Source organism: Haemaphysalis longicornis, unplaced genomic scaffold (genome assembly GCF_048455015.1).
Source record: "Haemaphysalis longicornis isolate Haplotype H1 unplaced genomic scaffold, Haemaphysalis longicornis Haplotype H1 scaffold_5, whole genome shotgun sequence".
NCBI classification, from domain to species: Eukaryota; Metazoa; Arthropoda; class Arachnida; order Ixodida; family Ixodidae; genus Haemaphysalis; species Haemaphysalis longicornis.
Genome location: NW_027526385.1, coordinates 132,039,508 through 132,066,790, shown reverse-complemented (window position 1 = coordinate 132,066,790; position 27,283 = coordinate 132,039,508). Strand labels below are relative to the sequence as shown.

Genomic DNA, 27,283 nt, shown 5'->3' with positions numbered 1-27,283 from the left:
TCGCACACTGCAGTGTTTCCGTTTTTTATTCAACAAATGCGTGTAAAGCGAGAACAAAAGGCACGAGATGGTCACCTATCAAGCTGCCTAAAGCAACTGTAGTAAGGCAACAAAGAGATATTAATGTTATCGTACGACTAGATTGAAACCGGAATTTCGCAACCGTTTACAAGACGTCTTATACGCCGATTGAGCAATACATTGAAAACGAATTTTACAGGTTCTATATTATCCCTATTCTAAACCGGGTGTTTCTCAACGTTTAGAAAACCCGATTTAGATCGTCTAGAAAAGGTTGAGTCAGCCGGACATTCGGAGAGATATAACACGTCGTCAAAATAGGGGGCATCTTTGTCGAGTCGTTTTGTAGCCATTTTTTGCTTCTCGGATATACGCGGCATATGTGTTTTGTTACCTTTTTGTGGTAGCTGAGTGGTAATTGTTTACCTTTTTCTTTTTATCGCGATTTCTCTATTGTGCGACTCAACGAGCGTGTGCGTAAACACTCGTGGCGTCTTCTAAAAGGACATACCAAATATTGTAAGCGCTTCTCCTCATAATCGCACATGTTTGCGCACCGACAACATTAACCGGGGGCACGTCCCCGTTTCTTGTCAAGATGCACGTGTTCTGTGGTTAGCGGTCACTTATTTCATCCGACGAGTGGGTTCAAAGCTCATTTAGAGTTAACGACTCAAGAAGCGCTTTTAACGCAACCGCAGAGCCCCACTTGGAAATCAGAAATTCAGTTATTATTTCATCGCCTGAGATCGCTGAAAAGTGCTTGCTTATGCTCCTGCGGGATGTCGCCGCGCATACCGAGGACATACTCCTTTCACCAAGGACATTCCTGCATAACATAAGCGGGCATTCGTTCTTTCCCCCCTTTGAACTCAGAATGAATGTTACAAGGTGCGTACTACCGAACCGCGTTAGCAGTTTGGGCCGCAGCCAATCACCTGGTTTGTACGCTTCACAGACAACAAGCAGAGATTCGTGTAAGAAAGCTAAACGATACTGCGCGAAGATGCATAAAATCATACCTGTTAACCTTGCGATTTTTTGACCCGTCATGGCGTGAAAATGCCGACAGAAAAATCCTGCTGCATGAGCCCCCATGCTGAATCCAATAGCATGTGTTAACGATGGATGTATCCACTCGGGATATCGTGTGATCAGCAAACGTAGGACCGCCGATGCCTCTCGCCCAACCATAGCCGTGTCTGGTGCACTTTGTTTGGGCTTCACTAAGCTTTGACCCCTGCTCCAGTCCACAACGATGACGATGAAACCCTGAAATATAAATGGCAATAACGTACGTAAACATTTTCAACCACTTTATTTGGAAATTATTTTTTGCAACACAGATGGCACGTTAAAAAAAGGTTGATGGATTCTACTTCTAAGAACTTGAAATTACGTTATTAGCTGCGGTAAATTACGTTATACATTACTTTATACGCCGAAAATTCGTGTACGACTACCTAACTACCTTCTAGATATGCTTATTTTCTGAGTTAACTGAAATATTTAAAGCTGAACATTGTCGCGCTGCTTTGTCCTTCATTCAGAAAGTGGACATTATAAAATTGTTGTGCTATTTAGAAGCAAACTTCGCAGAACAGAGGGTGTGTTAAAGAGGACTCTAATTCCCGTTTCGTATTCTGCGCATGTTGTAGTGTGGCCACTATAATGGCTGTAACGCAGTACTACTAACAATCATATTCTGCATGCCTACCCCTCCTGATTGAGTTGATGACGTGTGGGAAGCAATAAAATAGGCACAGCGAATTGAAATATTCCAAGATTGTCTGGTGATAATCTCAAACAATTATCAGTGCACCCGACAACCGGACAACATATCATCGTATCACAACTACTAGCCATAGGAAATTTCGGAACCCTGATGACTTCCGCCCGGAAGGTAGGTATTTTGTATGACCACCACAGCATGTACAATAGGGAGAACATCATAGTGGTGTTCCCAGTGCGAAATGCTTACTTAAAACAACTACGCAGAACGCCGTTAAACCAGGTAGAGCCACTTCGCCAGCTGAAAAGAACGAACCGCAATTTCTGTAAATTATTCATATGTCGTTGGGTGACAGCTTACCTAAAACAAACAGCTCGTGCAAAAAACTGGAGGCCTTCAATCTGTTGGTGCCAACGCGCACTGGGGAAGAGCTGAAGGAAAAACTAAGCAATTAGAAGCCACCGTAAACGCTATGCGTCCAGAATTTCGTAGCTGTAGCCGAAAGTAACGGGCTGACTACAGGCTGCATCACGCATGCCGAGGGCACCTGAGATAACCTCAGGAAAAATCAGGAACAAGACGACTGGTTAAAACACTGCTTTCCGCTTAAAGGAACGACGTTCTTTTCTGGGAGTGGCATCCACTATAAATTGGTAATTGACAGTGGTTTGTTCAAACAACAGTACCAGATTTCATCACGGCGGTTGCTGAATTGGAGGTTAGGATGCCATAAACTGCATCGCATGGCGCTCAAATGTATAATTCCAGGACTCTAAGGCATCAGTAGAAGAGCCGCAGAACTTCATTTTTCTTCATGTTGTTTACTACTCTATGATGTTTACTAAAGCCACTAAATAAGCTACGCTAGTGTTTACTATTCTCCCTATTTTTTATTTTACTTTTGCGCATTCCCCGTTATCTCTCATCGCGCACAGGAAACTCGTCAACTTGCCATTCTTCCCTGCTTGAGTACACCGGCTCGTATTTTGCTCTTCCTTGATGCTAGCAACGGTTCCCAAATTGCATCTAGTCCTCACACGGTCTCTTGCTTAAGTATCGAAGGCTTTCGCGGATTTATTTCACATAGCAATTATCAATCATTTTTTCAACAAGAGTAGTCTGGGTGAACTGAGGCTCTGCAAATCCTTTTTTTCTTTCTAGTTTAATGGGTTGCGCCTACAAATTTCAACTGAAGCAGACCATACGAAAAACTATTTTTGATCTTCCGTGCCAAACTAGTTCCGACCATTAAGCGTTACGTCAAAAGTGCCCTGGCTGTAGATAAGGAAGACGCTGCCTGCTAGGTCGAGTGGATTCCTTCATGCTGTCTACCCACCGAAGTTCCAAGTTCCACCTCAATTCAAATTTCAAAAGATCGGCATGAATCTATTAGAGCCATTTCCTACGTCAACATCCACAAACAGGTAGATTGTAGTCGCCCCTAACTATCTCACCCGTTATTGCTAAATGAAACGTTACTCAGGCAACATCGGTTGAGATCGAAATTTTTTTCTCCAGAACATCGTGCTCTCTATGGTGACCGTCCAGTCGTCATAACCAACAGAGGCACAGCGTTCCCAGCTGGCCTTCTCACAAACATAAAGGAATTAAGTTATACTGTTCACAGCAAAAAGATGGCCTCTCACCCCAGACGAAGGCGCTCATCTCTGTGATAATACGCCATCGTTTTGAGATCACCAGTACCATAGCAGATATGATTTCAACGTTCGTTGACGATGATCCAGACAACGGCACATTGTAATGTTCGCATATGCCACGCCGTACAAGAAACGACGAGTTTCACTCTTTTAAGTGCGAATGCACTTCTTAAGCGACCCTGAACCTGCGTCCACCGGCGATGTCCGCATAGCATACCCACGTGGGGGATTGGCCAGGAATCTCCGCGTCTTCCTTGGCAACGGGGGGAGATGGGCGTGCGCTGCCTGGCCGCTGACATGGCACATACCCACGTGGGGGATTGGCCAGGAATCGGGCGTGAGAAGGGCTAATGCACCCGCTTAAAGTAGTACTGACACGAAATTTCAAAGCTGAGATCCGCTCTAGCAATCAGGTACAACGACAATACAAATAGGTGTCTGTGAATAAATGCATCTTTCTTTCTTTGTAGTTGTGTGTGTGTGTGTGTGATCTCTCTTTCGCGAACATTACCGAACCGAGCAAATTCAACTCGTGCATTCGCACTTTCACATTCTTCCCCTCGGGGAAATGCGGGGAATTTTTCAACTACTTCACGGCCGTGACGCCAAAACAACTCAGGCCGAAATGTTACTGCCCGATGGAACTCACGAGTTTACGTGTGAGGCTACCCAATTCACTCGCCATGCCGAAGCGTCTAGAGAGCTTCCGCGACACCGCACACGGTGCGAGAAAACTATCGACCTTGCCGTTGTTGACAACCAGCGCCGTTAACAGGCAACCTACCATTCACAAGACTCATATTTATATTAAGCCATATACGCCTTTGAGGAAATTCCGCAAAATGGTTGCTTCGCTATTTCCGTCAATACAAGTTGGTTCGCAAAATAAGTGACTTTATCTACGAAGAGGCACCCGGAGGAATCATCCGCTCATCTCGTAAGAGGTAGTTCCCAGAGCTGGATCACGTGCCTAAAACGAAACCGTCAAACTCGCGTTCAATAGTAATCAAGAACAACTTCCCTGAAGAACAGTACTTCATGGCAGCGCTACGCTTTCTTTCCGTACTTTTGATTTTACATTTTCTTCGTGTTTCTTTGTCTTGGAATTGGTGTATTGTACCGAGACGATGCTCGAAAAAAATTACACCATCTTCCCGTGGGGAACCCTGATGAGGATGCGAAGCATCATGGAGGTTCCGTGTGGTTCCATTGTGCTTCCGTTATGTTGAGTGATCTGGTGTTTAGTAGCGCCAGAGGGAATTAAGCGTCCGGGTACACACCGGTGGCAAAGGCACGCAAGTACTGTGGTGTGACGGTGAGTAGGATGTGGTTCTCGAGGCGCCAAAACTCGTCAATCATGTTCTTGTCGATGTTGTTGTGTCTGTGTTAGAATCGGTAGTCTCCGTCAGCGTTGGTGAGGTAAAGGTTGTTGACGTTGGTGCTCCGGCTGAGAGCAACGTACACGCCCTCCTCTTCGCAGCTTCGTCTTCTTCTCCTTCTTCTTCTTCAGCGGTTCCTCTACGGGAAGATGACGACGGTGGTTGAACGCGAAGCTATCTTGTGATGGATTAGCAACGTACACGCCCTCCGCTTTGCAGCTTTTTCTTCTTCTCTTTCTTCTTCTTCAGCATTTCCCCTACGGGAAGATGACGACGGTGGTTTAACGCGAAGCTATATAGTGATTCTTTGGTTGGCCAATCCCTAGGGGCATCCTCCCACAATCATCATCAGAGGCGCTGCGGACGGAGCACGGACAAGTGACATGCCCCCGAGCAAGAGATGCTTGGCATCTAAGCGTTGGTGAGGTAAAGGTTCTTGACGGTGGTGCACCGGCTGAGAGCAACGTACACGCCCTCCTCTTCGCAGCTTTGTCTTCTTCACCTTCTTCTTCTTCAGCGGTTCCCCTGCGGGAAGATGACGACGGTGGTTGAACGCGAAGCTATCTCGTGTTTGATTTTTTTGGTTGGCCAATCCCTAGGGGCATCCTGCCAGAATGATCATCAGAGGCGCTGCGGACGGGGCACGGACAAGTGACATCCCCTCGAGCAAGAGATGCGCCGCATCTAAAAAGAGAGGGAATAATGCCACACTACTATTGCCGAGACTTCCTAGCTGGAACCGCCGGCAATGAGATCTCTGTTTAAAATGCGAACGGCTCGGCCTGCATCGCTGTGCGGCTTCCCTCTTCCTTCTTGCTCTTCTACCCACCGCTTCGCACCTGGGATTATTTCCCCAAAGGCTCTCCAAATTCTCCTTCAAAATCCTCCCACTTCCCCCCCCCCCCCCCCCCGGAGTTCATTTGGACTCCTGCCCATGCGGGGCTGGAAGAAAACGAAGCGGCTAACCTTGTAGCTCGAGAGCTTACCCACCGAGCTGGGTCACGTCGCACCCCTTCCCATTGAGCCCAATCAACCCGCTACATCTTTCTGACTTTCCAGGAAATTACCTCCCACTACCGCCTCTCTCGCCGGCGCTACCCTCCACCCCATTGGTCACTCTCTATCACCGAGGAACGGTACTGGCGCCTTCTTCAAACCAACACCCTCCCCTGTCGCGCTAGACTACATGCAATATATCCATCTGTATTTCCCTCTCCCCAATGCCCCGACTGTGCAGCCCACGAAACAGTTGCTCATATCATTTGGCAATGCCCTCAAAACTCATTCCCTCTCATCTCTTGTGTGGAGCACTGGAAAGCGGCGTTAAGCAGCTCGGATCCGCGGGTCCAGCAAGGACTCGCTGAGCCAGCAGCCCAGGTCACCGGCGCCCTCCAAGCGCTGGTCACCACTCGTCGTTGACCCAACGGTTCCAGAATAAAGTTATTTCTCTCTCTCTCTCTTGAGAGCAAAGACTGCCCGCTCATCACGTGGCTTCCTGGAATAGAGAACCACTCCCACTTCAACGGCTCAATAAAACGTTATTCACTCACTCACACACCGTCATGAAAACGAAAAGAGTTCGTGGTTGAGAGCGGTGCAACTAATGTTCAAAACTTAGAAAAGTGAAAGGTAGCGCAATCTGAGGCGGAACGGTGGAACAGAACTCATAAACATCGTTTCGCAATGTGCACCACCGTGTTTAATGGAAGTCCCGGTTAGTTGCCGCCCTAAGTCCTGTTTTACTGTGGCGTAAATCATTTTTAAAAGTGAAAATAACCTGTTCCACATGAAGAAAAAATTGTTTCACCTGCTTTTTGTAAACTGGCTAAAGGTATTCAATATTTTTTTTATCGGGAAAACCAGGTTGTGTTAAGGTGTCTCCATATGACTACATCCGCCATTGGCATAATATCTATTCTAGAAAGACGGAACCTTTTTTTGTTTCCTCTAGACACCTAAAACTGCAAAGCCTGCGTATATTGAACAAGGTAAATATAAATGGTAGCGAAGCTTTGGGCGAAAAGCGGTTCAGAACCTATTTGCAGCGCCATCAGCATGGGGGCTTATGGGAGTGGCGAATGAAGCGCGACTAGGTGAGGAGAAAACAAACACTATTAACAAAAAACCAAGTTTTGCTCAACAATAAAACAACATTTATATTTTACGAACCATATTTATTTTTGAACCACAATTATTTAGGCACAGTGAGTAAATAGTTTACGAAAATGTTGTTCATTCTCAAAGACCTTTTTTGTAGTGCCCTCTGAAGAATGGCACATGTCATTGATCTGTGAGTCAGCCCTTGTAGTGTTCGGAAAGGCGCTCCTAAAGTTCGTCTTCTAGGAAACGCCCCTCGCGTGTTTTGGTGGTGCGCATTTGCATTCGTTTTTCCTTGTTAATTTGGTGGGCACTTAATTTTTGCTGTGCGTGGAGTTGCGAGGTGCGTTGTATCGTCGGTGAACACGTTTAGTACCGTGCCCGGCGGGCACGGTGAACTACGGGACGATGCTGCCAACGGTTGGAGCGGAGCGGTTTCCTCGGTACCTACGCAAGCGATGTGCGGTACAAGGTTTCAACAGCAACTCCCGTACGCCTGGCGTTTTACTTCACCATTTTCCTCTCATTTCCACAGGTAACGCGAAACTATAGTACTTTTATACGTGCACGGGGGTTGTGTAAGGGGACCTGGTGGTGTTCGAAAAAAAATGGGTTTAAAGCTTTGTTATGTCACAGTTATCTCTTGATTTCACCTCAGTCTGGCTCGGAGCAAGTGGTGTCAGTTATAGGGCTTCTCAGCGTAGTACGACTCGAATTTAAACGAGTGGCTTTATTTGTCTATGTCAGTGTCTTCTATTTTGCATTACAACGCTTGTAGTACTCGTTCCTTCGCGCACTTGTATGCGCAAGCATAATTCCCATCGCAGTACTCTGTTGTGCTGCTCCGTGCTGCACTGCTGCCAAATCTTTCCTGCTATGTGCTTTGCGCACTGCCGTCGCTTTCGTTTGCATTGATTAATTTTTCCTCTTTTTACTTATCTGTTGCGACACTTGCCTAATAATGCAAACAGGAAATTGCAGGCGTGAATGCTGAGTGAACTCCTGTAGAAACCCATGTCAACTTGATAAGACGCCGGGACAGCTGCGGTGTGCTGGCTGCACTTTCCTGCGGCCCGGTTTTCTGCATCAAGATGCAGTGCCTAGATCTTGTCTCTTGTTTCGAAGTAGTTCTTGTGTTGACGCTTTTATTGCTCATAATGCTGTGTGTTACAGGTAAAGTCAATTTTTCGGCGCGTAAGGAAAATCCTAATGCATGTAGTGCCCACGAACATTTTATATTTATTGTATACGTGCTGATTTTGTCCAGTGTGGTAAAGTTGTGTTATGTTTATCCTGGAATAGAATTCAAATGTCTTGATTACAGCATGACTATGCGTTATTTCTTCTTAGAACAGAAGTACACACTACACTTTTTTGCACCCTATTGGCCAAAAAGGGTGTAAGATAATTGAAAAAGGGTGTTTGGAGGCCCTTACACCCTTTTTTTGAACCTCAACACCCTTTCTCGTAGCTTTACACCCTTTTTGCGTGAAAAAAAAGGGTGTTGACCAACGTCAACACCCTTTTTTTGGAATGGTGTTGAAAGGGTGTGGAAAAGGTGTTCAGCTCTTCAGTGATTGAAGCCCTGCATGCAATATAATTTCAAAAAGACATCCCATTGCACCATCCTCCCAAACTCGTCAAAAATGTTCAAAAGCAAAAAAAAAGCTGCCAAATTCAATAAAAAGCAGCGGCAGCACCGGTTTTGAAACAGGAAAAAATATCAGCCCCTGCTTATTACGAAATCGACAGAATAACACTACCCCTCCCACTTTTTGTTTTCTACAGCCTTGCGCGGAGCACAGCACAACCTTGAACTGTGACATCTGTATCATGATTCCATCGTTCCCTGTTCCTCTCCTGCCCCACCAGCACAATCATAGCCCCCTCTGACAACAGGCATTCTCGTCGCTGAGTGGAGTTATAACGTGCTAGCAATCACAATTTTATTCCATTCTTATTGCTAGCGACCGTAAATATTGTGTACACATGCAATAAACAGACCACCTAGTTTCTCCTGCAGAAACAACGTTGAAGAACAAGGCAGATATCAAAAGAAAACAAACGTTTGGGAGGGAGGGGGCATGAAATCGGGCGCTAAATAAATAGACGCCAAATAATAATACGATTAGTTACACTAGAACACTGCCAAATTTCATTGCGCAGTGTTATGTTACCATCTGCTGCTTTTTTTAACGTTCATATGGAGCGCCAAGAAAATCACTTCGCGTTTTGTGTTTGTAAACTTTAAAAATCTAAGCTTCTTTAATTTATTACACAACAAAATAATAAGCTTAAAGTTACTGCTATATTCAGTAAAAGAGGCAATTATTTGTTGTTGTCATTTTAATTTGTTTACGCAACCCCCTGCCAATGGCCGACACCTTGAGTACGGCGAGCGGCGGCGCGGCCGTAACAGTTACCTCGATCGTCCCGTGCCCGTCTGGCGTCGATTGTGATCTGTGGTGTGCCGTCGTGCCGTTAGAAAAAGTATTTGAGAAGAACTTTGGCACCTGAAGACGGCTAATTTTGTTTGGCGCTTTCCCTTGAACGTAGCTCGCTCTTCTGCGTCGTTTCTGTCAGGTAAGCTGTCTCGGCACATTTGCCGCCTTTCTTGTGACTGGATGTCGTTTGTAGCTGTCATCGCCGCTTTAAGGATTCGTTAGAGGAGCCCGCTTGGGTGAATTGTTTAACTGAACTGGCTAGGTTGAACCTAGAGGGCTCGTCTCTAGAAAGGCGATGTGCGAAAGAAGATTGTGGTGCTTGCATTGAGCGTTAAACGCACTGGCGCTCAGTAACGCACTGGCGCTCAGTAACTCAGTAACGTTTCCCATTCCGCAGCACTATATTGAACAGCTTCAGAGTTCACCACTGCGACCCACGTCTTACGCGTGGTTTATCAAAACACGGGCGGCTACTCCTCTAAACTGCGCTGCGCAGCGTTTACGGCTTCGTTAATCACCGCTGTCGTTTGTGTCGTGTTGGGAATGGCGAGGGAGAATCGTTTGCGAGCGAATGTGCGCGCCTCGCAAGCTTCGTTGCGTTTGCGGCGAGCCACCTCACCATGTGTACGGTGCCGCTGTACGCGGGCACTGATTTTGGCTGAATGTTGTGTTGCCCGAGTTGTAACATTCGTGCACCCAATCATTTCCATTCTTGCCTGTGTGGTAATCATGTGTCATCCTGTTTTAGACCTCTGGACGGTCTGAGCATATCACGTCCGTCTATTCAACCGGACAAGAGCCACAAGCATTGCCAACAGTGTTTGGCCGCCAGAACGTAAGTTTTCAAACAGTTTTTTGGTAGCACAGTGGGCTATCATACTTGAATAATGTTCGATCACTTGAATGTACAAGTTCTCGCCCACGTAACAATTATTGGTGTTTCATGCATAACCTAACATGTAGCCGCTAAATGGCCACCTTTATTGTTGATTTTGGAAAACTCAAAGTTTTACCCAAAATCATAATGTTGGCGAAGCAGTTAATCACCATAAATACGAATTTCCTGGTTTAGTCATGTTTACGGTGAAGCCATATTTCTTAGGTGGTGACACAAAAATGTTATCTTTGTAGTTTGGTCTTCGATAAAGCCTTACCAGTTCTGTTTCCAGCCATTTTTTGGATGTTTATCATTTCAATTGACAGTCCTTGCAGTCCACTTTTTCAAATAGTTATGTAACTGCCTGTACCATCTAAAGAGGTCTGATTGGGGTTCTGAAGGCTGCGATTTCCGCACGCTAGTGCTGTACCGCCAATAAAGAAACATCCTTCCACAAAGAAAAAGATTTGAAAGTGTAAAGTATCAGCTGCATTATTCTTAACTGGAACATGCTAATTGCAAGGCCTGGGGCTTTTCCTGAAAGCACTGTGGATGTTATGAGAGAGGAAAACCACTCAAACACATCTGCCAAGGCCGTTGCTGCTCCAAGATGCGTGCAAGCATTGAGTCTGCTCAGCAATACATTACACCCTTTTTTTTAAACAACCGACGTGCATGATGAACGTACTCCTGGTTGGGCGTGTGCCAGGCGCGTAGCCAGGAATTTTTTCCGGGGGGGGGGGGGCGTGGTCGACCAAAAGATGGGACGGGGACATATGTAGGCAAGGCATCTTGCCCGTTGTTTTTCAGACGAAGCTGGAATTAACTGACTTTAACGTACTATTTGTGTATGCTCAACAATAACTGCAAAGCACACCTTAAGGAGCTTAGATGGTGATGATAATGATGATCACCTAAATTCCCGTTCGCTGGTCTATGGGCAGACCACGGGTAGTTCATTCGTCCGCAGAGCAGGTGGTTAGGCGGACCCGCGCTCGTGAGCGTGATCATGAGTGCGCTCGTGAGTGGTGCGCGGTCCCCGAAGTTCGTCGGGCGGAAGTGGAGACCAACACTGGGTGTTTACTATCAAGATTCTCGTGTTTCAGATTTTCCTTTAGAAAAGGGACTAATAAGTTTTCTATTTCGTGGCAAGAGGTGGACCAATACCCTCCCCCGTGGGAGGTATGTTCAAGAAGAGCACGGAATTGTAGTAGAGTGGTGGGAACTATTATATACAGGGTGGGCAGGGACTAAAACGGGAATATATCAACCAGGGCTGGTCAGTCAAGAAGGCACAATTACAATTGAGGACCCATTGGTGTTTTAGTGCTCTTATAACAAAAATAGAAGACCAAGTAAAAAGATGCACACAGGAAATTAGGAAGGGTTACAAAGGGGATGGAGAAACAAATATTGTGAAAGGGTACAACTGTATATGTACAGTAAGGTTTAAGGAACAGAGGAAGACATATAGTGACCGCACCCGCTTGAAAATCTTTGAGGTTAGGTGGCAGATATAATCGCGTAACGGGGTGCAAGAAATCATATATTACTGAAAATGAGCGATAAACACGACATAAGACCAATAGGGTGAAATAAAGTAGGCAGTACAAATTGTAAAGTGAGTATACGTTGAAGGAGTGGCAAGCAGTGGAAGTCTAACAAATTTTCGTAAAAAACGAGTTGCAACAACAATCAAGATAGCTCAGGTAGGGATATCAGTAACAGAAACAAGGTGAAACGATAGTTCAGGTTGGAACATCAGTAACAGCAAGATTCAATATGATGTAAAGGGGAGGAAAAATACGGGGAAGGGGGGTCGGGGGAAGTAATCAGTTTCTGAGTTTTACAGAAGGGCTACCAGGACAGAAGGGACAGCAGGACAGGGGAAGATGAAGATCGGATCACGGCAGAGAACGAAGACGGCAGATCAAGACAGAAGATCAAGAAGAGTCAACGTTGAGCATGAAATTTCACCATCGAGGAAGCACTTAAACTGCATTTGTGTTTGCATATCGAGATCACATGTATGAAGACCGACATGCTGACTCATAACCGAGCTTCCACATAATAGTTAAAAAAATACGACTGATTGCCGCCCGCCCCCTCCCTTGACTTGGTTTCGCGTGATAGATCTCTCTTCTTTCTTTCTTCTTTTCCTCCCGTAAAAACACTCTTTGACTTCAGTCCAATTTGTTTATTTTTAATTGGCGTCACCCGTGATACGTATGTGGTACGGGTTGGGCTTTTATTTTATTTTATAGCCCTTTATTTTGTCTCTCTGTCAGCTATGAAGTACATTAGAGCACTATTTGAAGGTTATCGCGGCAGCATCGAGCGGCCAAGCGTGCCACCAGCCCCTGGTTTCTTTTCGGAACCATGAAAATCGAGATTTCGCACTCTTCGCTCCCTTGTTGGCTGTTCCATGATACAACAATTGCCCGTACGGCTGACTTGCCACCCTTTGGGCTTCAAGCTGTACATTCGTTGTCATCAAGCACAGACTTGGACTTGGTTGCCCTTTATCTACGCCGACGATAACGAAACTTGCATGGAATATTTGCTAAAGCTGGTGTTCTTTCTGCTTCGTTTTAAAGAGTAGCTTTCCCGCGACAACCTTCGAATCGCAGTGGACTGTACATGCCGCGCATTCGTCTATTATGGCGGTGAAGCTAGCAAACGTGCGTCTTCGTCCTTAAGTAATCGCCTTTTGTTATTTTTTGTGCTAGTAACGTGAATAGTAAACTTGCGCTTAGCGGAACACCTTATTGCACTGCTGTAGAATTTTGCGCTTGTTGCATGTTTCTTAAATTTCATTATATTTCTATCTGTTAAATTGAAACAGACAAGGCTTCAGTAAAATTCCGGTGAAGCAAATATAGAATGCTGATTCTAACCAAGAAGGAGATCAAGGAAACGTGGAATAATGCCCAAAAAAACAAAGCTCCGCAATACAGAAAATTGTGTAGTTTTGTTGATGTGGAGGAAATACAAGATGGTCAGAGCAATGCTCTTCATGCTGCAGAAATTATGGATCTGCAATAGTCAATGAAATTCCATGTCGGTAGAAAAATAAAACATCAAGGATTGATACTTGACTGAACAAGATACAGCGACATGCTCTGTCATGTGATTACACTTTGTACCAGTGTAAAGACAAGGAATGACACGCTCCCGACCACATGTAGGCCTATATGAGTCTTTTACTGCTGTTCTGCCATTTCACGGCCGTGCTGTTCCGCCAGTGAAACAGCGGGGCTGTTTCGACCGGCTCGGGGCAGGTTCCCGGCGCTTGTCGGTGTATCCGGCGCGAAATGCAGCCGGGCTGTATATAATGACAGGTACAGCATTCGGAGCGGGAGCAGGAATCAGACGTTGACGTAGCCCTTGTTTTCAGCTTGATATGAGCAAGAATGTCGTTAAAACTGCAGGTTCCGCGCCTGCAGGCGACTTCACGCGGTTTTTCCGGCTGCTTAAACCGCACCCCAGCCTTGGCATGAAATATTTCGGGGGCGGGGCACGGGCCCGGTGTGCCCTCCCTCTGCCCCCCCCCCCCTCCGGCTACGCCCCTGGCGTGTGCTTATTCTTTCTTGCATCCACCACATTCGAGTCACGTTAAATTGGGAATGGTGGAATCCAGCATATGCTGGCAAGATACGAGTGCTTGAAGACAACCCATTTGCCCGAAATGAGTTTTCAAAGATCTCCACCACCTGAAGGTACTGAAGTGAGATGTAAGCATTGCCTGAAAACCATATCATATGAGGGTACCATATCATAGTTATAAGTATTTCTCGCCCATGTACGGCTTTTGAACTAAAAAAGTGCCATTTAAAGTTGACACGTTGTTCCCTGCCGATTTCTCATGCCTGATTAAGATTGTGGGCATAAATTTAGCAGATTGCTTACATGTCTAATGTGTATGTGTGCTTGTTAGGAGTGAAGTAGGTAAAAATTTAAAGGTTTGATTGTAGTTATGTATAGATTACCTACATTGTTTCCATTCCTAGATAAATTCCCCGCAGGGGGCACCTTGTGTACTCAAGGTGTTTTGGTGAGTAGCGCCACCACTGTCCCTAGCTGCGCAGGGGTGCCTACTGCCGTAGGCACTTGGTGTCTTGCAACACCACGGACCAGAGCACATGTAGGTTGAACCCGCCGACGCCCCGGCTGTGCGTGGCTGAGCCGTGTCGGGGGAAAAGGGAATCCTGGTGGCTGAGCCGAAGCCGGGGTTGTTTTGGACCTTCACGGCCCCCCGGTAGAGGCAACACGCCACTTTGGCCCCTGCTTCTCGCAGACGGTGCCCCCTGTCTGACCCGCCCGGGGGGAACCAGCCAGTCGCCTTTTCCTGCCTCCCTCTTAGCTCTTTCACCTTCCTGTCTTCTTTGCTCCCCCTGTCCTATCATCTCTTCTTTTCCTCATTTCCACACATTTCCAGGCGGCGAGGGTTAACCCTGGGTAAGGAATCAACCTTGAGGACGTTAACAGGGTTATAACAGCTGTGTATGGCTAACCCGCATCTAGTGCGTTCCCAGGTTGGGCTCTGTGGTGGGGGGCCAGCATAGCTGCTCAATTGATTTCACTTCTTATGGCAACAAGATTTTCTGCATCCCATGATCGTCCTCCAAAACGGGGGCGCGACGAAGCAGTCGAGCAGTTTTTCACTCCTAAAAAGTCAGAAAATTTCCTAAAGTTCTACGTCATGCACTGTGAAAAAGAACGCTTGTCAATGAGACGTCTGTCACCATTCTTGGTAGCCAAAATTCTAACGAATGAGCTAGGCAGCGGCTATAAAGTAAGCACGTTGGGAAGCGGTGACCTTCTCCTAGAAGTACAAGACGCAGCTCAGTGTGCCAAGTTGACGAAAATAACCACTGTTGGTGACAATCCTGTGAGCATCAGTCCCCACTGATCCATGAACACTGCCAGAGGTGTTATCTCTGATAAATACTTTCTGAACTTGACTGAGCAAGAACTCCTGGAAGGGTTCGAGGGCCAGAATGTTGTGAATGTTCAACGAATCAAAATACGTAGAGATCGGAAGGAAATTTCGACAAAGCATGTAATTCTCACATTCTCGACCAGTGTACTGCCCGAGTCTGTCGAGACAGGCTACGTTAAAATCCCTGTCCGCTTGTATATTCCAAACTCCCGACGCTGCTATAAATGACAAAGATTTGGCCATGGTTCATTGAGCTGCCGAGGCAAGGCAGCAAGTCCAAAGTGTAGCCTCCCCGACCACTCGTCTGACACCTGTGAAACTCCACTTCACTGTGTAAACTGCAAGGGAGAGCACGCCGCGTACTCGCGGTTGTGCCCGCAATGGAAGAAAGAAAAAGAAATACTTGCTCTGAAGTATAAGGAAAACATTACCTTTAGAGAAGCACGACAGAGACTGTTCCTGACACACACTAGCTTTGCCAATGTAGCGCGACGGGGAGCGGCGCTGCACACGGTTCGAGTTCCCCTTGGAACCCTCCCAGCGAGGCCGCAAGGGACACCCCAAGCCCCTTCAGTGCCGGTGGCTAAGGCCACTGCACAAGCCACAAAAGAAACGTCAAGGCTGCCCCAGCACCCCTTAATGCCAACGCTAGGCCCCTTGCTGGCACTGCAGTGCCGGTTCCTGCTGAGAGGCAGGCTGCCGCAATCAGCCAGCCTAGCCCTGCTGACGAGGCTTCGCAAGAAGCCATGGACACAACGCCAAGCCCTCCGTTGCGCGGTACGCCGACAGGGCACGCCACATCGCTTGACCGTTAAAAGCAAAAGCCACCTAGGGTCATGGCTCCTGGGAAGGTGTCTTGAGCCTGGGAGGGTGACAGCATGGCACTTCCTTAATCCTTGTTCAGCATAAGCGGATGGTAACTTATAATGTAGTCCAATAGAACTGCAGAGGCCCACTGAAAAACTTGGACGATATCTATGAATTGCTGTCACAACACCAAATAAGTATTATGAGTCTCCAGGAGACACACTTGAGGACGAACCAAACAAACTTCTTAAAGAACTACTGAGTATTTAGGAAAGACAGAGCTGGCTGCATGCACTCCTGTGGAGGAGTTGCGATTATCGTACAAAAATCAGTGCCATGCCAGTTCTTACCGCTACAGACTACTTTAGAGGCTGTAGCCATATGAGCCATTATCTTTAATAAACTGGTAACCGTATGCTCACTGTACATACTTCCAGACCACGGGATCTGCAGTATGGAGTTTGAAACATTAGTTGATCCGCTGCCAGAGCCGTATCTGCTTGTTGGGGATTGTAATGCTCACCATCCACTCTGGGGTTCTGCACGCATGGATGTTAGAGGACGCCTCTTTCAAAAGTTTCTGCTATCATCTGGAGCGTGCATACTTAACAAGAAAGACCCAACATATCATAACACAACACATGCCACGTACTCCTGCATAGATCTCGCCATAGCCTCTCCAGTTCTGTTTCCAGCACTCCAGTGGAAGGTCATTATTAACCTGTACGGAAGTGACCATTTTCCAGTAAGCCTCAAGCTTTTAGACAATAAACAAGACAACACTCTATGCCCACAAAAGTTCAAGGAGGAGGCCGCAGACTGCAAAAAATTCAAAGAGCTCTCTGAGTGTCACTATACACTTATAGACAACCTTGGTATTGATGAAGCTGCTGAGACACTGAGCACCCATTCAATTGAAGCTGCGCTGAAGTTTATCCCCCAGACTTCTTCTAGTAGGGTTACTAAGCCAAAACCTTGGTGGAATGATGATTGCAGGCAGGCCCGTAAAAACCAGAATAAAGCATGGGGTGTCTTGCGTAGGTGCCCAAAGACTGAAAACTTGTTACTTTTAAAGCGGGCAAAGGCCAATGGCAGAAGGATACGGCGTATTGCAAAAAAAGAAAGCTGGAATCGTTTTGTGTCATCAATCGCATCATATACTGACACGCGGAAAGTATGGAGGAGAATTAAAGCACTCCGAGGAAGTAACACTCTTACGCACCCTTGGTCAGCGCAAGTGGAGACACATTAGAAGACCATGCGAATGCCCTAGGCAAGCATTTTGAGTATGTATCAAGCTCAGCTCACTATTCAAATAACTTCCTGAGACACAAGAATGCAGAGGAACGGAAGATCGTACGTGACAAACGGCAGTCTGAGGTAGGGTATAATTGCCCCTTCACTATGCAGGAGCTTAAAGTTGCGCTCACTACTTGTGGTAAATCATCACCAGGTCGAGACCGAATAACATATACCATGATTACGCACCTGCACCACGACACGCTACAAGCGCTCTTACTGTTGTTTAACAAGATCTGGCTTGCAGGGCAGTTTCCAAAAGTGTAGAAAGAAGCTATTGTGGTGCCGATTCTAAAGGAGGGGAAAGATCCGTCACTTGCAACCAGTTTCAGACCGGTCGCTTTAACCAGTTGCTTATGCAAGGTCTCCGAAAAAATTATTAACCGTCGCCTTATCTACTTTCTTGAGTACCATGGTATTATAGACAATCGCCAGGCGGGTTTTCGCTCTGGTAGATCTACAGCAGACCACCTAGTGGCTATAGAATCCTACATCAGGGATGCATTTGTTCATAAGCAGCATTGTTTATCAGTTTTCTTTGACCTCCAAAAAGATTACGACACAGCCTGGCATTATGGTATTCTTTGTGATCTGCGCCGCCTTGGAGTTTGTGGAAACATACTCAACAGTTTGAAAGATTACCTTTCGGAGCGCACCTTTCAGGTTAGGGTTGGAAACGTCCTGTCGAAGATGTTCGTCCAATAAAATGGAGTGCCGCAGGTAGGTGTGCTTAGCTGCACCCTTTTAATTGTTAAAATGAATTCCTTAGGAACTTCACTGCCTCGCTCCATATCCTACTCACTATATGTTGATGATGTGCACATTGCCTTTAAATCATGTAATATGTCCATTTGTGAGAGGCAAATCCAAATAGCTGCAAACAAACTTACATAATGGGCAGATGAGAATGGCTTCTGTTTTAACCCAGAAAAAATCACGCGTGTGGTTTTCTCTTGGCAGCGTGGTATCCGCCCAGCTCCCGTTATTACACTCAATAAAACACCCATAGCGGTAAAAAAGGAGCACAAGTTCCTTGGGGTTGTGTTTGACGACAAACTTTCATTCATTGCACACCTCAAACGCCTTAGAGTTAAATGTTTGGATACAGTCAGGATCCTGAAAGTCCTCTCACACCAGTCTTGGGGTACTGACACAAATTGCCTATTGGCCTTATTCAATAGCCATGTGAGGTGCCGCATCGACTACGGGTGTCTTGTTTATCAATCTGCCACGAGAACAGCACTAAAGATGGTAGACCCTGTCTACCATCTTGGCCTTCGTCTGGCTACAGGCGCTTTCCGAACAAGCCCTGTTTTGAGCCTGTATGCGGAAGCCAATCAGTGGTCTCTGGAAACACGGCTGAAGTACACTGGGTTGAATTATGCTCTAAAGGTGACATCCTTGACCGGACACCAGAACAGCACTCTAGGTAACCAGACAATCAAGCTTTTTGAAAAGCGACCTGCCATTGCTGAGCCATTTCTTCTGTCGGTGAGGGCACTGGCCACAGGCCTGGGAATATCCTTAACTGACGCTCAGAAAACCAGCTTTGCTGAGCTTGTCCCTCCATGGGATCTGTGCCCTATCTCTTTTGATCTCTCTTTTATGAAGATTGACAAAACAACCGCTCCAAAGGAATTAAATATGCAGCATTTTTTGCTTTTGCAGAACAAGTACAGAACATCTGAGTTCTACACAGATCCTTCCAAGTCAGCTGGTGCAGTATCATGTGCTGCACATGGTCCAAACTTTTTCACGTCAAAGACTATGCCTAATGCCACATCTATATTCACTGCTGAAACACACGCCCTTGTATTGGCTGTAGAATATATTATTCAGAACAATGTCCAAAAGTCAGTGATATTCACTGATTCTCATAGTGCTGTGCAGGCTTTAGCGTCAGGAAAGTTACAAAAAAATTCAGTCTTTAATCAATTGCTAAAGCTACTGTGCTCAGCCCACAAACAAAAACTTGAAGTCACAGTCTGTTGGGTCCCAGGTCACTGCGGCATAGCCGGAAATGAACAAGCAGACAGGAATGCTGTAACTGCAGCTCTTCGGAGTGACCTAGATATTCCAAGCGTCCCGTACGAGGATCTAAAAGCTATCTGGTCTCCCAATTTCAAATGAGGCAGGAAATGCCAATAAAAATTAAGGAATAAACAAGACACTTTGCTACAATAAACCAATTCAAAGAATTGCTCAATGTCTATAAAGGGATTCAGGCGGGTTAGTTCGGTGTTGATAAATACAAGCAGGCACTCGCCTGGTGAAAAACAAATAAACAAAGACGCTTTGGGGCGCCTACTCATCCCTTGTTCACAATGAAGAGGGGGGTGAAAGGTCGCGATTATTTATAAGTTCGGTGGCGCAGAGCGCACATGTATATCTCGGGGAGATTACCCCACGACTGGTTAATCTTGTTTTTAGTTGGTTGAATATGCACTGATTCTAAAAGTAGTCGTATCGACAGGCGCTTCTCTGATGCGATTATGCTTACGGAATCCCAATCGATGACGTGGTCAGTAGCCAGGTGATGATCCGCCAAGGCATTTGAGCTTGCATTGCCTTTTTTGACATCGTTCTGGTGCTATTGAATTATTTTAAAAATTTCCAATTTCACCTATGTAGGATGCGTCGCAATCATTGCATGGAATTTTGTAGACAACTCCGGGGAATCTTGATTTTTCTAAAGGGTCCTTCACACGTACCAGCTTCTGCTTAAGCCTGTTCGTTGGCACGTGTGCAATTTTAATTCCATATGTGCCAAACACCCTTGCAAGAGCTTCACTGATGCCTTGCGTGTAGGGGACGGCACCGCGTTTTTGGCTGTCTTCTTCAGGAACCCTTTTGGAGAAGGCAACTGAAGCCCGCAATTGTTGCGTCCTCAGAAGCTTTGAAGGGTAGCCGTTGCTGCGAAGGTCCTTCCTTACCACGGCTAGCTATTGCTTGTGCAGACCAGGATCAGAGCAGATTCGTGATGCACGTGAGAAGAGTGCAGCGGCGACGGAGCGTTTTTGGCCTATAGGATGCGCAGAGTCGAACCCCAGGTACCTACCCGTGTGGGGCGGCTTTCGATACACACTGGTTGTAAATCCTTTGGCCGACCGCCTCACAAGTATGTCGAGGAAGGCGATCTGTCCATTATTTTCTTGTTCCATGGTGAACTGGATGCTTGGAACACAAGAGTTTAGATGCTCAAGGAAAGGCATTACGTCTCGGCGGTGGATCACACAAACAGTCGTCTACGTAGCAGACAAAAAACTTGTAGCCGTCTTGTACGAGCATAGCGCGGAATTTTCTAGAGCCTCTAAGGCAATATTCGCACAGACTACTGAAACGGAAGCTCCCATCGCTGTTCCAAACCGCTGCTTGTAACATTGTACGTTGAAAACAAAAGATGTGTTCTGCAGGCCAACTTCCAGGCAAAATTACGCGGTCCGGAGTTGCAAGGATCTACTCGAGAACGATGCATCTCTGCCTTCACATTCGCCAACTGAGACGCAAGACTTACACCGCCTCCTAGAACTTGGCCTGCAGAACACATATTTTCTTTTCAACGGACACTGTTACAAGCAGCGGTTTGGATCAGTGATGGGAGCTTCCGTTTCAGTAGTCTGTTCGAATATTGCCTTAGAGGCTCTAGAAAATTCTGTGCTGTGCTCGTACAAGACGGCCCCAAGATCTTTGTCTGCTACGTAGACAACTGTTTTTGTGTAATTCACCGCCGATACGTAATGCCTTTAATTGAGCATCTAAACACTTGTGTTCCCAGCATCCAGTTCACCATGGAACAAGAAAATGGGCAAATCGCCTTCCTCCACGTACTTGTGAAACGTTCGGCCAAAGAATTTACAACCAGTGTCTATCGAAAGCCGACCCACACGGGTAGATACCTGAGGTTCCACTCTGCGCATCCTATAGGCCAAAAAAAATTACACCATCTTCCCGTGGGGAACCCTGATGAGGATGCGAAGCATCGTGGCGGTTCCGTGTGGTTCCATTGTGTTGCCGTTATGTTGAGTGATCTGGTTTTTACTAGCGCCAGAGGGAATTCCGCGTCCGGGTCCACACCGGTGGCAAAGGCACGCAAGTGCTGTTGTATTACGATGAGTAGAGCGGTGGTTCTCGAAGCGCCGAAACTCGTCCATCATGTTCTTGTCGATGTTGTCTCTGTGGTAGAATCGGTAGTTTCCGTCAGCTTTGGTGAGGTAAAGGTTGTTGACATTGGTGCACCGGCTGAGAGCAATGTTCACGCCCTCCTCTTCGCAGCTTTGTTGTTGTTGTTGTTGTTGATCCTGATAATTAATGGCGCATACCCAATCAGGGGATCGGCCAAACAACAGAGGATTGTAAAAATGAATGGTACTCTTATCAATTCACGACACGCCTAGGAAGGATAATTTAGATCAGTTTGTTTTGAGAAGAAAAAAAAACTGGAAAATTAAAGCGAGGATGACCAATCTCAATCATAAAGAGAATCGTTTAGAATTTTCAATGTAGCGCAGGAGAGCAGAGCATACATCCCGGCGGCAAAACCCCGTTTCGGATGCCCCGAACGATAGTATAGCCGGCCCTGTTAGTGATATCCCCAAACTGCAAAGCGGCACCTCCAGGGACTGACGTCTCAGTCGGAAAAAACGTCGGCATGTCAACAGGTAGTGTTCGACAGACTCGTCTTCGTTGCAATAGCTGCACAGAGCTGTTGGCGCCAGACGAGACCTGTGCAAGTACCTATTTAACTGGGGTACTCGACAACGTAAGGCTGTGATAACCACCTCTAAGTTGCGTGAAGGGCACCATTCAGGTTTCCATGAGAATTTAAGATGATTAAATTCACTTAATGACAGTAAAACCGATTCTTGCTGTTCTCGGAGTTTCAGCATCCTGCGGTACCTAGCTGCTGTTATTAATGATGTCGGCTCTACGACGTCTACTACAGGACCTGAAAGTGCTATCCTTGCTAGAGAGTCGGCTGTCTCGTTGAATGTGATCCCCGCATGACCAGGAACCCAAAGAAGGTTAATTTCAGTGAAGTGAGGTGGCAGGAGTGACCGAAACGTCCGCAGAAGAGGAGTGTCTTTAGGGGAAGAAAGGGCTAAGCATACAGAAAAAGAATCAGAAATTATGATTGGAGATGTAATTCATACATCCAGCTTTCGTAGCGCCAGGACAATTGCCAGGAATTCCGCGAAGAATATCGGGATAAAATCAACCAGACGAACCGAAAAGGACCAGTTAAGGGAAAGGGAAAATATTCCTATACCGGATTTTTCTTCTCGTTGAGAGGCATCTGTATATATTATAGCACCTGGCTGCATGGAGGTCAAATAACCTTCGAGAAGACGATTGAGCAGTCGGGCTGGTAAAAGTTTAGCATTTTTGGGGAAAATGTTCTGGAAATTGATAGAAAGAGGAGAACTCCTGTCTCTATATGGAATAACCTGATTTATTGCTACACCCAACGGAGAATGGAGGCTCTGTACCAGAGTGCTTTGTGGACATGAGGACTTGGGCCATTGGTGCACCATAAACGCACCTGGTTCTACAATAAAGATAAACTGCTCCCTGTTCACCTCAGAGCTATAAGCTCTCAGAAAAGTTTCAACAGTCAGTGTCCGGAACCTATTAAGCAGAGGAGGAACGCGCGCTTCCAAGTAGACAACTGCATTTGCTGCATTCTTAGGCAACCCTAAGCAGCAGCGAAGAGCCTGGCGCTCCAGAATAACCAGACGATGAAGCTTATACGCCGCGGACCCAGCGAATAACACGCACCCAAACTCTAAAATGGGGCGAACGTACATCCTGTATATCATAAGAAGGGTCTCTCTGCGCATTCCCTTCTTTCTATGACTGAGACGTCTTAACATCCCAACAGCACGTGCACCTTTGGCCTCAATGAGGGCAATATGTGGGGTCCAGTCAAGTTCACTGGTGTAAATTATCCCAAGGTACTTTAAGGAAGGAACCTGAGGAATTATGCACTGCCGGTAACTGAGCGTAATGTTAACAGGGCCTGAGATCGGAAAAACTAATAAGGAACATTTGTTGACGTTCAAAGAGAGACAAATACTGTCCAACCAGGAGGCAATGAGGTTCAGATATGACTGCATTAAAGCGTAAAGTGATTGAATGTCAGGAGCTGATGCAAAAAATGCAACATCGTCGGCATATACATATGTGGAGACACCAGAAACCACCGGAATATCGCTTACAAGGATGTTAAAAAGAACAGGGGAAAGGACCGCCCCTTGCGGAACGCCCCTAGACTGTGGCCGCTGTGAAGAAGTAACATTAAATTTAACACAACTGAACTGCCTGTCTTTCAGAAATTCACAAATCCAAGCTATAATGTACCTTGGGAAGTTTAGGACTTGTAACCGGGACAACAACACAGGGTATTCCACGCTATCAAAAGCTTTTGCTACATCTAGGGTAACTAGAGCCGAAAACTGGTTAGTGCGACGGGCTAGTTTAATCCGGCTTTCAAGGTCAATATGCGCACTCCAAATGGAACACCCAGGGCGGAAACCAATTTGTCTCGGGCTAAAGATTCTAGAACTAGACACCAATTGCATTATGCGTTGCTGCAAAATCCGCTCGACTAATTTAACCACGTTCGATGTCAACGCGATAGGCCTGATGTTTTCAATCAAGAGGCCTTGACCAGCATTCTTAAGTACAGGAAGTATTTTGGCGAGACGCCAGACATCGGGGATCCATGCATGTCTAATAGAATAATTGATCATGTTAAGTAAATGATTCGGAGCTTCATTATATAATAATTTCAGCATTTCAGTAGTAATGCCATCTGGGCCAGGAGCTGCAGCTCTCAATTTAGTCATGACATCAGCGAGCTCTGAGAGCGTAACCTCTATGAAGTCGTCTGCCACGTCTGGCGGGGAAAAGGACACCGCTAAGGAAGATGAAAAACGAGCTTGAAGCCCATCAGCTATCGACTCTAGGGACTCTGAGAGTTCACCTGGAGATAGCACCACAGAGTCTGTATTATCTGGACAGGGTACGGCTTTCCGCGATCGAAGAAAGCGAAAAAGCGCACGCTTATTGTTAGGCTTGGAGAGACACGAAGATCGATCTGCGTCATAACTCTGCTTAGCATTGGAAACTGCGCGTTTGAATGCAGCTGAAAAATATTTGTAGTTGCACCAGTTAAGCGGGGATAGGTTCTGGCAAAGTTTCTTCCAGGCCGCCTTTCTACGTCTAAAGCTGCGCGAACACTCTTCGTCCCACCAGGGACTAGGCGACACTGACTTCTTCGACATCACTTCAAATAATGACGACTGAGCTGAAGTGGAAAGGGCAGAACAAAGGCCTGTCGCACATTCAGCTTCGTTTTGTGGGACCAGAGAGGACAAGGACTCCTTCAGAGAGATTTGAAACCTTTTATAGTTGACAAAAGATCGACTTTGGCGGTTAATTAAACGGATGGGACACCCGATGTCAAAAACTATTGGGATGTGGTCACTACTCGACCCGCCATCAATGGTCGACCAAGAAGGCACTGAAACACCTCGAGAAGATATAGTTAAATCCAAAACAGATTGCGTTTGTCCCTTAAAGTAGGTTGGAGAATCCGAATTTATGCATGTTAAGTTGTTATCTGTAATCCAATCCAACAAGCGATTACCGCAAGAATCCGTCCGGAAGCCCCAAGTAACGTGGTGGGAATTAAAGTCTCCTGCAAAGATAATTGGAGGTACAGCCGAAGCAATAGCCAAATCAAGGGGTTCAGAATCAACGACGCCACTGGGAAAGTAAACATTGGCTAATGAAAAAGGGAGGCAACCAGGTAGCTTCAATTCCAGCACTAAAATTTCACAGTCAGAGCGTTGAAGTTGGAAGGACACCTTCGCGTTATGAGCAAACTTTCTAGATATCAAACTTAACAGACCGCCACCTCGGGTTGGTCTGTCTAGCCGAAAGGTGCGGTAATTATAAAGACCAAATTCTTGGTTGCTTCTAAGCCAGGTTTCCTGTAGCAAAATTACGTCTGGGTAAAATTGGGAGCACAAACAAAGTAAATCTGCAAAGCCTGCCGAAACAGAGCGACAATTCCACTGAATAACTTTTAGAACCCCTATGATTCAGAGAGACCGGCTGCAGCAACTGCAGCCTCTAATATCTGACCCTTGGGCTTTGAAGCAGATTTACCTTTCTTGGATTTTGCTTTTGGCTGCACTTCCAGGGTTTCGGTACTAGGTGATCCGGAACGCTTACTGGACTGATTTACAGTCTCCATGGGCCAAGTCTGAAGCTCCATGTCCGAGTCTGAAGAGGGCGAAAGGGGGGGAAAATAGTCTGTGTCGGCCTTAGTACCACCATCAGACGAAGTACCAGCCTCAGCGTAAGTAAGATGTTCGGATCCACGCACAGAGGTAGTGAGAGTAGACGAGACTTTAACTGAATCCGAGGCAAGATTAGCTGCTGAGAGCAGCGGACCTTCAGGGGCGGTGGAAACTTGTTGGATCACTTGGGGAGAAGAGGTACACGAAAGCGGAGCGGCCTGCAAATATGGCGCCAGCTGAGTCACCACTGTGCGGGACACGCACTCGATTATACTGGAAGTTAACTGGGTGATAACTGAAGTGACACTTTTCTCAACGGCCGCCGCAACCACGGAAGCAAAAGCTGGGTCAGCGAGGGAAGGCTGTTGGATCTTGGCAACCGCTTTTTCCACCGCGGCAACAATGGTACTGACTACGGCTGCGTCAGCGAGTGATGGAGATTGTTTGGCAGTAACTCCAGCGTACCCATGTGTCCTTTCTTTGACAATGGCAACAGCATCCCCGCGCGAGCAGCGACGCTTACCCATGACCTCAACCACTTGGACTTCTTGAGCTCTAGCAGGGCAATTAGAATAGTAAGCAGGGTGTGCCGCTCCACACAAACAACATTTGGCATCTTGGGCAGTGCATAGCTCGACAGAATGGCTCTCACCGCATGCGCGACACCGGGGAGACGATTTGCACGCCCTGGATGTGTGGCCAAAACGCCAACAGCTGTGGCGCTGAAGTGGCCGAGGAGAGAGAGGTTCCACACGGTAAATGAGTGGCCATACTTTAATCTCCGATGGACATGCGGTCCCTACAAATGTAGCGATGACAGATTCTGTTGGCACCCTGTTTTTCTCTACAGCACGGCTGCAACGGTAAACTGACGTGACTCCCGCTACTGAAAACTGCTCTAGTACCTCCTGAGGTGTCATCTGAACATCAACACCTTGAACGATGCCCTTCACGCAAGCAAGGTGAGGGGGGATAAATGCACTCACCTGAACAGAGCCAAACATTGTACATTTCAAGAGGTCAGCGACACAGGTCTCGTCTGACGATCGGCACAAGACGCCACCTTTGCCGAACGGGCGAACCTCCGTAATGTGCTCGAACTTCTCAGTAGCCGCTCGAAGTGCCGCCTGTACAGCCCGCGGGTTTGTCAGCCGGATGAATCCGCCGCTTACTGGCACCAGGGCCACGGGGATGGTGCCCACCCCACTGCGCTTTAGGGCTTCCAATTGCACGTCCTGCGGACGAATAGAGGCCGCCCAGGGGGAACTCCCCTGGCCAGGAGACTCTAAAGACATCCAGGCGCGGAAACCAGCAACCTGGAAGAAAAGAATACCAAAAAAATGACGGCAAACAACCGCTAATCTGCCTGAAGGTTGGCCGATCACCTGAACCAGGAAAGCGAGGAACCAAGCGGCTTAGAAGCAAGCGACCACGCTGGCAGTGGAGCGTGAATCCTGCTGGCTGCTCTTCTTCTTCTTCTTCTTCTCGTTCTTCGTCTTCTTCGGCGGTTCCCCTACGGGAAGATGACGACGGTGGTTGAACGCGAACCTATCTCGTGATGGATTCTTTGGTTGGCCAATCCCTAGAGGCATCCTGCCACAATCAGCATCAGAGGCGCTGCGGACGGGGCTGGTTGAGCTGCAAGGCGCGTGGCGCTTCCCGCCACAGCTTTCGCACGGGAAATTCACCATCCCCCTCTAAAGTTTTCAGTTCGTCGTCTT

The 27,283-nt window shown here is 46.8% G+C and overlaps 1 long non-coding RNA gene across 1 annotated transcript in view; it reads right to left on the bottom strand.

Moving 5' to 3' along the window:
- Window positions 1-1,052: 1,052 nt before the first annotated feature.
- Window positions 1,053-27,283, bottom strand: part of LOC144139401 (uncharacterized) — a 56,231-nt gene continuing 30,000 nt past the window's right edge. Inside the window, exon 3 of the long non-coding RNA XR_013316187.1 lies at window positions 1,053-1,293. This is a non-coding gene — a long non-coding RNA (uncharacterized LOC144139401). The remainder of the gene's footprint in view (window positions 1,294-27,283) is intronic.